This window comes from Chroicocephalus ridibundus, chromosome 3, assembly GCF_963924245.1.
Source record: "Chroicocephalus ridibundus chromosome 3, bChrRid1.1, whole genome shotgun sequence".
Classification (NCBI taxonomy): Eukaryota; Metazoa; Chordata; class Aves; order Charadriiformes; family Laridae; genus Chroicocephalus; species Chroicocephalus ridibundus.
In genome coordinates this window covers 72560112-72568792 of record NC_086286.1, presented here as the reverse complement: position 1 = coordinate 72568792, position 8681 = coordinate 72560112, and the positions used below count along the sequence as shown (strand labels likewise).

General features: G+C 47.1%; 1 protein-coding gene across 3 annotated transcripts in view; it reads left to right on the top strand.

Annotated features, from left to right (window-relative positions):
- The first annotated feature begins 465 nt into the window (after nt 1-465).
- Nucleotides 466-8681, top strand: part of PKIB (cAMP-dependent protein kinase inhibitor beta) — a 59496-nt gene continuing 51280 nt past the window's right edge. The window contains exon 1 of one of the 3 annotated variants that reach the window (XM_063331076.1): nt 466-620. The gene's annotated coding sequence lies outside the window, so the exon portion shown is untranslated. Of the gene's footprint in view, nt 621-674; nt 805-1065; nt 1204-8681 lie in introns of those variants that run through there. The other 2 variants (XM_063331079.1, XM_063331077.1) reach the window with 2 other exon arrangements.

Genomic DNA, 8681 nt, shown 5'->3' with positions numbered 1-8681 from the left:
TTCAAAATAGATAGTCTAGAGTCCTTTTGGTACAATGTAAAAAACAACCCAACTACATTGAAAATCAATGCCTGAAATTTCTAGATCTTTTAAAAAGCTTTCAAAATCAGTTTGGTATAATACAGTCCTGCGCATCCAGCTGTAGGGAATGTGATTGTGCCTTGATGTACTCGAAGATGCCAGATGTTAGCTTTTGTGTTCCCATGAAAATGCAGTGATTAAGACACAGAACTTGCAATATCATTCACAAGGCAACATTTCAAGAGGAAAAAATGCAAGGACTGTTGATTTCAGGCCCAGGTTGGATTTTTTTTTGAAGCTCCTGCGTAAATCCATGTCCCAGAGGGCAGAAGTCTTAAAACAGATGCGTGCAGCTGCACCTCGGCCTCTCCCCGTGTGGTATAATAAAGCTTGTAGCCAAAAAGGGTCACATATGGCTTCATCCAGGTGCCAACTTTTTGCGTTGTTTTCACAGCAGAATTTGTCAGATGCTGGCTGCTTGCATCGGGCAGGAGCGGGAGGATGTCCTGTGTCATTTTGCTGGTGCAGTTTGAGGGATTGCAGCCAAAAAAAAAAAAGTGTAACATGAAGAACTGAGACCAAAACGAGCAAGGCTCCAGGTAAGAGCTGTATTTTTCACCGCTATTTTGGGGTGACCAGGCACCCGGACCTGCCGTCCTTGCCACCATCGGTTTGCAGCGGGACAGCTCTGTGCCTCCGGGAGGGCCACGGTGGGGACAGGGACCCTCGGGAGGCATGTCCCAACAAGGGACATGCCAAAGGATGTCGCCGTCCTTGTTGGAGGTGTGTATGGGGGAGGTGTGTATGGGGGGGGGTGGGGGGGTGTCCCGGCCACGTCGCCTCTCCCGGCCGCAGAGGAAATCTTGCCGGGGGGGGAGGGGTTTGGGGGGCAAACTTTATTTTGGGGAGTGATGCCCCACCGAGGGGCCGAGGGCCGGGTTACGCCGACGGTCCGTCCCCTCCATCCCCTCGGGGCTGCCCCGCTGCGGCCACCTCCTGCGCTCCGGCCGGGGGGAGGCCCCGGCCCCGGGCCGGCGGCGGCGGAGGTGGTGGAGGGAGGCGGCGCGGCCGCAGGGCGGGCACGGCAACCCGCCGCCTCCTCCGGCGCGGCGGCGGCTCCCGGCGCGGCGGCGGCCGAGGGCAGAGACCCGCCGGCCGCGGGAGCGGCTCCTCCGGCGCCGGGTGAGTGCGCGGCGGCGGCGGCGGCGGCGGCGGCGGCGGGAGGGGGGTGGAGGGGGCGGTGGCGGGGCAAGCCGGGGGTCGGTCGGAGGGAGAGCGGCGCAGGGCGGCGACCCGCTCCCCGTCCCGGCCGTGGCCAGCTGGGGTGGTGGCTCGGTCGCCCGGTGCCGGTAGGGGACACCCCCGCGGGGGCGCGCGAGGGACCCTGCGGCCGCGAAGGGGAGCGGAGCGGTGCCGGCGGAGCCCAGCCCCGGCTGGGCGGGGTGTCCAGGCAGGGTGCGCGTCCCTGCCGGCTCCGGAGCATCGGCCACCTCGTCCCCGCAGCCGCCCTTGGCGGCGGGCACCGCTCTGACCGGCGTGGGACGAGAGGCATGGGGAGAAGTTGGAGCCGGGGAGCGATGGAGGGGATGCTCAGGGTGCTCCCGGGGACGTGAGGTCCAGCGTCCCGCCGTGTGTGTGTCCCCCCACGGCGATCTGCGTGTCCGTGGATAAATCACGGATAATCTGTCCGTGCCTCCCTGCCCTAGATGCTTCCCTACGATTCGACCGAGCAGCTTTAGGTTTGTTCAGCGTTAGGCATTAACCTTTAGGAAGTGCTCTGGGAAACTGGTAATAAGTGTCGGAAATAGACTGCCTCTCATTAGGAGGAAAAGTAAAACGACTTTGCTCCGGCTGAAAAGCAATCAGAAGTGCTCCAGGTGCAATTTTTACCTACGTCACCTTTCTGAAATTATGTTTGTACGGCCCGTCGTAAGAACATGGAAAAGTAGAGAGTAAATCCACCAGCTTTATTTACATAATAACACTTCTTAGTTGTATTAAAATACATTTCTGAAAAATAACCTTTGTGCATGAACTCCGTAATTAAAAGTTGCACGGACAGGATAATGAACAAGTAAGATGCAGTTTGTTGATGCAAAAGATGTTCCTAGAAAATCAGTTAAAATACATCATTGACTTTCATCTTTCCGTGATTGCAAGAAGTGTCCTTGTACTTTGATCACTCACAAGGCAGGAATTTTTCTTTCTGATTGCAACAAAATGTTGGCAGTAAGAGATTTTTTTCTTAATTCAGTTATGAATGATGCTCCTCTCCATTTGTTAAAAGTTATTTGTGGACTCTGAAGAGCTGGCAAGTGCTTTTAGCGAAGGAAAAAGTAAAAGGGTATTCAAAATATTCCTGAAGCAATAGATAAAATGATATACAGCATGCTGTTTGTCTGGTTGGTACCGATACACACAATTCTTAAAGCTGTGAATTTTGAAGAGTAATGAGACTTTGGTCATTCCAAGAAAATTCAATCCGCCTTTGGGGGCATTGTGGTTAGGTATTATGAATGTGAAAATACATAGGGCATATCGACTTACCCAGTATAACTTCATCACCTCTGGTAGCTAGCAAAAGCCAGTTTGAATTAAATATTTGATCATAATAGAGAACTTGAAAACAGCTGAAGGCAAGACCATGACACTGCCTTTCCTCACTGAAGAAGTCATGGGGATGAGAATGGTCTGGGTTTTGTTTTGTTGTTTTTTCCTCGAATTGTTAATATTCCCTTTGAAATTATGAACTTGAATGTTTCTGTTACCATGTTTGTGAAATGTTACATTGTGGTTGATAGAAACTGCTAACATGGAAGTAAGATGAACTGAAACTTCACTAGAAATACCCAAATAACTTCTAAAAGCAATCAGTCACCTCACTGTACCATTAGAACTGAAGGTGTAGTTCTGCAGATAGGTTTTCAAATGCACCCTGTTGGAATAGAGACCAGTCTGGTTTATTTTGTCTTAGACTTGTCATGACACATTTAAGCCAAACAGCATAACAGACATCCGTATGCTATGAAAATATACATGAGCTTCAAAATCATGACAAATTTAAAAAATACTGATGCAAATAATGAAATGCAGAGAGAGAGAAACTCAGTCAGGTCATGTTGTTAATCTGTCTGGAAGTGCAGAATTGTTCCCTTGTGTCCATTTATTGATCTATCCTGTTCAAATAATATTTTCTGTTAGTGTAACAATGAGTGTTTTTAATGACTTATTCAGAGCGTACCTGTTTCATTTGATTTCTAAAGCCTGGGATGAAAATTTGAGGAATCATATGTGTAGTTTTCTCCATCAGCTAAAGATCACTCTGGTGGGAGATTGTACGTTCCCTGAACTCCTGCCAGGCTTTCTGCTGGACTTCATTGATTTCTCTTGCTGGTGAAGATGCTCCAGGACCTTACTCACTTCTCTGGGCACGGCTCCCTCTTGACTGGCTTTGGGGGAAGAGTGAGGGAAATTTCTGGTCTCTCTCCATATCCTGATGGCCAAAAAGTCTTCGTCTCCCTAGAGTGCTCCTTGTTCTCTCAAACAGTTTTGCAGGGAGTGAAACAATGCAGGATTTAGGATTGATGGCTTGATTCGTTCCACTCTGTGGGATCCAGACTGGCCACCCAGACCCATGGGATTGCCACCAGCACTGGCAGGGGAGAATTACAAAAGTAAATCCAAGCGATCTGGTCTGGTAGAAGTATTTGGACAGTCAAACAGCTGTGTTAGGATGGATTAAGATTCTGGCATTTACATTTTTACAAGGGGATCATCCAGATTTTCGTTGCAGCCTGAGAGTATGGCTTAGCAGAAATCCTAGAAAGTCAGGAATGGCGATCTGTTTGTGAAAAGCTCCCAAATCTGGCTTTCCTCACATGAAATAACGTCTTCTGTACTTGACTTAATAACTCTGGCTTTAGAAGTTTTTCCATTTGGGATTTCAGTTTGTTATTTCCTCCCTTCTGTCCTGACTATATTCTTTGCAACTTGGTTTCCGAAGGAGATGAAGCTAAAATAATAATGCTGCTGTCTGACTGATAGCTCCCCTCATTGCCCCAGAGTAATTTTTTATCCCTGGGGATCAATTTCAACCAATGTAAGTGGAAGAATAGAGATTTCAAAGTGATGAAATTCTTACAAACCTCAAGACTGACGGTGACCGGGGAGATGAGAGAGATGAGGCTGATGCCCCCACTGAGGGAAGAGCTGTAGCAAGTGTTCAGCTTATTAGACATCAGAAAATTTGTATGGGTGCTCCATAGGATGCTGAGCTTCATAGCTTCTGCTTCTCAAGGGTTAGTGATTATATTTTTCAATTTCTCTGCTCCTTGGGAGTGCACAGTCTTGGAAGTTTTGATCATGCCTTTTCCCCTCCATAGTCAGCTCAAAATAAGCTCTATTTGTCTGAGATATTTCTGGTAATGAGGTATAGATAAATGCTGTTGTTCCTTAACTTCATAAACCGACTTGTTGCTTTCCTAGCCCGTAATTTACTACTTCTAGATACAGGGTTGATAGCCAATGGTGCAGTAATTTTCTTTTGTTATCTTGACTCAGTGTAAACACTTGCTTACTGTGGTCACGATAAACCCTACTTTCTTCCACAATCAGTTTCTCTGAATTGCTTACAAGTTTTTGATTAGACTATAATTTGCTTCCTGCTGCCACTGCTGTTTCTTCTGCATTGAACTGTTCGGCTGCATCCTAACGTCCTTGCCTGCTCCCTCTGCGTAGCGGGATGCTCTAGCACACTCCCCGTGTCATGACAGGAGAAGGATAATGGAGGAGAAATGTGGAAAGGTACTGTGAGTTTATCTAGCAAGACCTTTATAAATACATGATGCTTTTACTGACTTTTAAGGGGTAGTTATTGTTCTGATTATTTGTCCTCTTACATAACTAAAGTTAAGAGCTGTATTTACGGGTAATTACCCATCTGCTCCTTCCTTCTCTTTCCAACATTAATACCATCACAAAACTTCCTTTCTTCTCTCTTTCATTACTTCCGTGAAAAAAAATTGCTTTGGGGGTATGTTTTGTTTTCTTTTGTTTGTTTTTTAGAATGCTTTAATAGTATAGTAAGTTGATTTTCTAGGTTTTTTCCTACTGTAGAAATCGTATCAACTGGACTTGCTGCCTGGCCATGAACGTACATAAATAAATGAAACCAATTTAGTAAAGTGGCTTAGTGGGTAATGCTAATTTCTTTTTAAATATACATTCGCATTCAAGTTGCACTAGGTTTTTCACACCTTTTAGAAATTGTTTATAGATTATTAAAGCCTGAATTCTGCACTAAAGAGACAGGATAGTGTTGTATAGTGATTACATTTGACTTTAGAGGAGGAATGAGGCGCACAAGAACCTCTTTTTCTCTGGGAATAGGCACATATGCTCACATAACATCTTGCCCTGCCTCATCTTCTTGCACTTCGACGGTGCCAAAACATCCTTCCTTCCCCGCTGCAGGGATCCAGCCCCTCCTGGCAGGGCTCCCCCCGCACCCCGGGGAGCCGCCACCGGTCACGCCGGGCCGGCTGCCTCCCTCCCAGATGGTTCCAGAGGCAGCTCCCACGGCGGTTCCTCACCCTCAGCCCCTCGCCAGCAGTTGCGTTGCTCCCATATGCGGGATGTAGCAACGTACGGAGGTGCTACCCAGTCTGTTTCGGTTAAGGTGCATCCAAGGGATGTTAAAACCCTGCCAGTAGAAGCGTTGAACTTGAACCTCTGCGACAGGGAGATGATGATTTTACCAGCTGGGTCAGGTTCGCACTGCACAAGGGGAGATACTTCTCCGCTGAAAAATACAACCATTTCATTGGTCAAGTGTGTTTTAATATCCAAAAGTAGGCACTTGCTTAAGAAGGACAAATAACTAAATTGAATTTTTAAATAAAATACTTAGCAGTACGAGGCAGACCTTGAGCAGCCTTTAAGCGGTGTCAGGGGTGTGCAACCAGGCTGAGGCTTTGGGACAGGGGGTGTTGGGGGGCTGGCTTACCGGAGCACGGCAAGCGCTGAATATCTGTGGCAGAAGCTTCTCCGCGTGTCCCTGCTTTGGTAGGTAGCACACATCTTCCCGTGGTGACCCCCGAGGTCGGGCTGCAAGGACGCAGCTCTTCATGAAAACCCTTCCGTTTTGCTGTGGTGTCCTTAGGAAGATCCCAGAGATGCAAGTGCAGATGAGGGAGCGCTTCTTGCTTTTTTCTTCTTTAATCCAGCTTAAGCTGTATTTGCTGCATACATAATGATAGCAATGCATTATTTTCCTCTTTGTTGGCTTTCCCCATCCTGTCCACATACTCGGTCCAACAGACGGAAGGTGCAATGGGTTTGTAGTACGCAGTACTGTTTGTGTTTGCAGATCTAAACACCTGCTGATGCGCAACAGGGGAACAATTTATGCCGCTTTCCAGCCTTCACGGGCAAATGGGCAACCTTTTATTTTAGCCTTTTTCAATTACCTTTGAAACCGGTTTACAAAATTCTGTGGGGAACCCACAAGTTTGTCCATAGGCTCCTGAGTATCCTGTAACTGTGATGAGTAACGCAGCTGCAGAGCTGTTGAAATACCCTTGGAAGACGTGCTGCATTCAACACCTCTTGGGCAGAGACAGCTTCCTGCTCCGCAATGAAAATTCCGCCTTTGGAATCAGCCTTGGATCGGATCAACATCCTGCAGCTCTCTTTGCCTAAAGAATAGACAGCAGGTCAATAAAAACAAGTATTAAAATGAACATCAGTGGAGTACGCAAGCCGTTTTTACAAGACAAACCCACATGCCTTCAGATCTCTGGGTTTGGTCTTTGTGATTATTATTCCTGGTGGAGCAGGCTGACTTGTTGAAGGGGAATGGCACTACGACACTCTTCACAGTATTTTGAGTTAGTTGCGAATACAAAACAGTTAGTAGTACCTGTGTGATAGGCCTTAAAAGAAAAAGAACCAACAAAAATGAAAATGAGGAGGACCAGGAAGGAAGGAATTTTCAGTTTGTGAGCCCAGAGCTTTTAATAGTGCTACTTCTTCATACTTTCAGGACAATATTGCATTAAAGTGCGTACATTTTCCCCATGACATAACATATTCTGATGAGGAAACATCTTGGAGTTATCCTGTATCCTAGGGAATGTTTATGTGGAAGCTCTGTGTCTATTTGTATATTCATGTACACTACAGAAAACACCTGGACGGGGGTTTCATGATCTCTGTATGATGTCTATTGACTGAGGCTGAGATACCAGCGAGGCATTAATAAAATTCACACGACTATGTGTTCTGTCTGGATAAAGTATTTCCTTTTGCTCAGGCTTGACACTTGCTTTAAGTCTTGTTTTCCCTAGTTTTGAATCTTGTGTCATTTGTATCCTGTAGCCGAGCACCTCACCCATCGATATTTATAATTTCTTCGTGACAGGGTATCTTGCTTTTGCTCAGACAGAAGCAGAAGCGTTGGCAGCTGTTATGTATTTCATACTAACTAATAAAAGTGCTCCACAACGTATCAATGTGTGATGCCAAAGAGATTATCATTAAGGTGAGTCTACACTCGTCCTCTGCCTCATCAAAAATAACTTTAACTCTTGGGCAATATGTGGTATGCTTTGTTCATAAGCAATTTGTATCTACACAGTTGGATCTTATAGTCCTTAATTAAGAGAGTTTCCATTAAATACTGTTGGTAAGATTTGTCCTGTAAGTGTTTATACAGAGAACTTGGAAGCTCTGTTCCATCTGTTGTGGACAGGGTTTGGTTAGATAGGAGGACTAAAGTAATCAGAAGGCCAGAAGATGATGTCTAGAAATCCTGTCTCTGAGTGGACAAGCAGTTCGGAAAATAGTATTTGAAATAGAACCAGAATTTCCCCCCGGTACCAAGTAGAATGCCTAATACCTGAAGTCTACACTTTTCTCAGGCCTTAGCCAATTGTGAATAGCATTGTTAGCTTTGACAGGTGATATGACAAGGTGTTAAGCAACCATGTGGCCCTTCGTCTTAATTTAAATCCAGGGTGTAGTGTGAGTGCTGCATTTTTTCTGCTGCTGTATGAATAAAAATGCGGAGGATTTGCTTTATAAACTGTCCTGCAAAAAAGGGAAGCCACCCTGGGACTGCCCTGTTTCTGTTGCCGCTTCTTCCAGAGCGTGAACGGGGTGTTCTTACAGAGACAAGTTGTAGTTGGAAGGTGAGACACTGGTTTAGCTGTAATCCTGCCTGTCGCCGGGCTTGGACACAGGAGCACAGCTCCAGCCCTGACGCAGCTGATGCTGTGGAGCTGACAAGGGCTGTCGATGTGATTCACCTTGATTTGTTTCCATATAAAATAGGGTGCGCTTTCCTCTGGTGAAGAAGCCGTTTTCTAGAGTACCAGGAGCACAACAATCACAGCTGAGGCAGTTGCCCTGTGAGGAGCGCCTGAGGGATGGGGCCGTCTCAGCCTGGGCAGAGACGGCTCCGGGGTTCCTGCGGGGAGGTGGTGGAGATGAGGGAGCCAGAGAGGCAAGGGGCATCGGCTGGACCAAGCAGGAGAGGCTGAGATGGGACCCGAGGAAAAGGCTTTTCCCCGGGGCCAGCACAGCCGAGGCACAGGCTGCCCAGGGAGGCTGTGCCAGCTCCATCGGCGGGTTCCAGCCCGCAGGGGACACAGCCCTGAGCA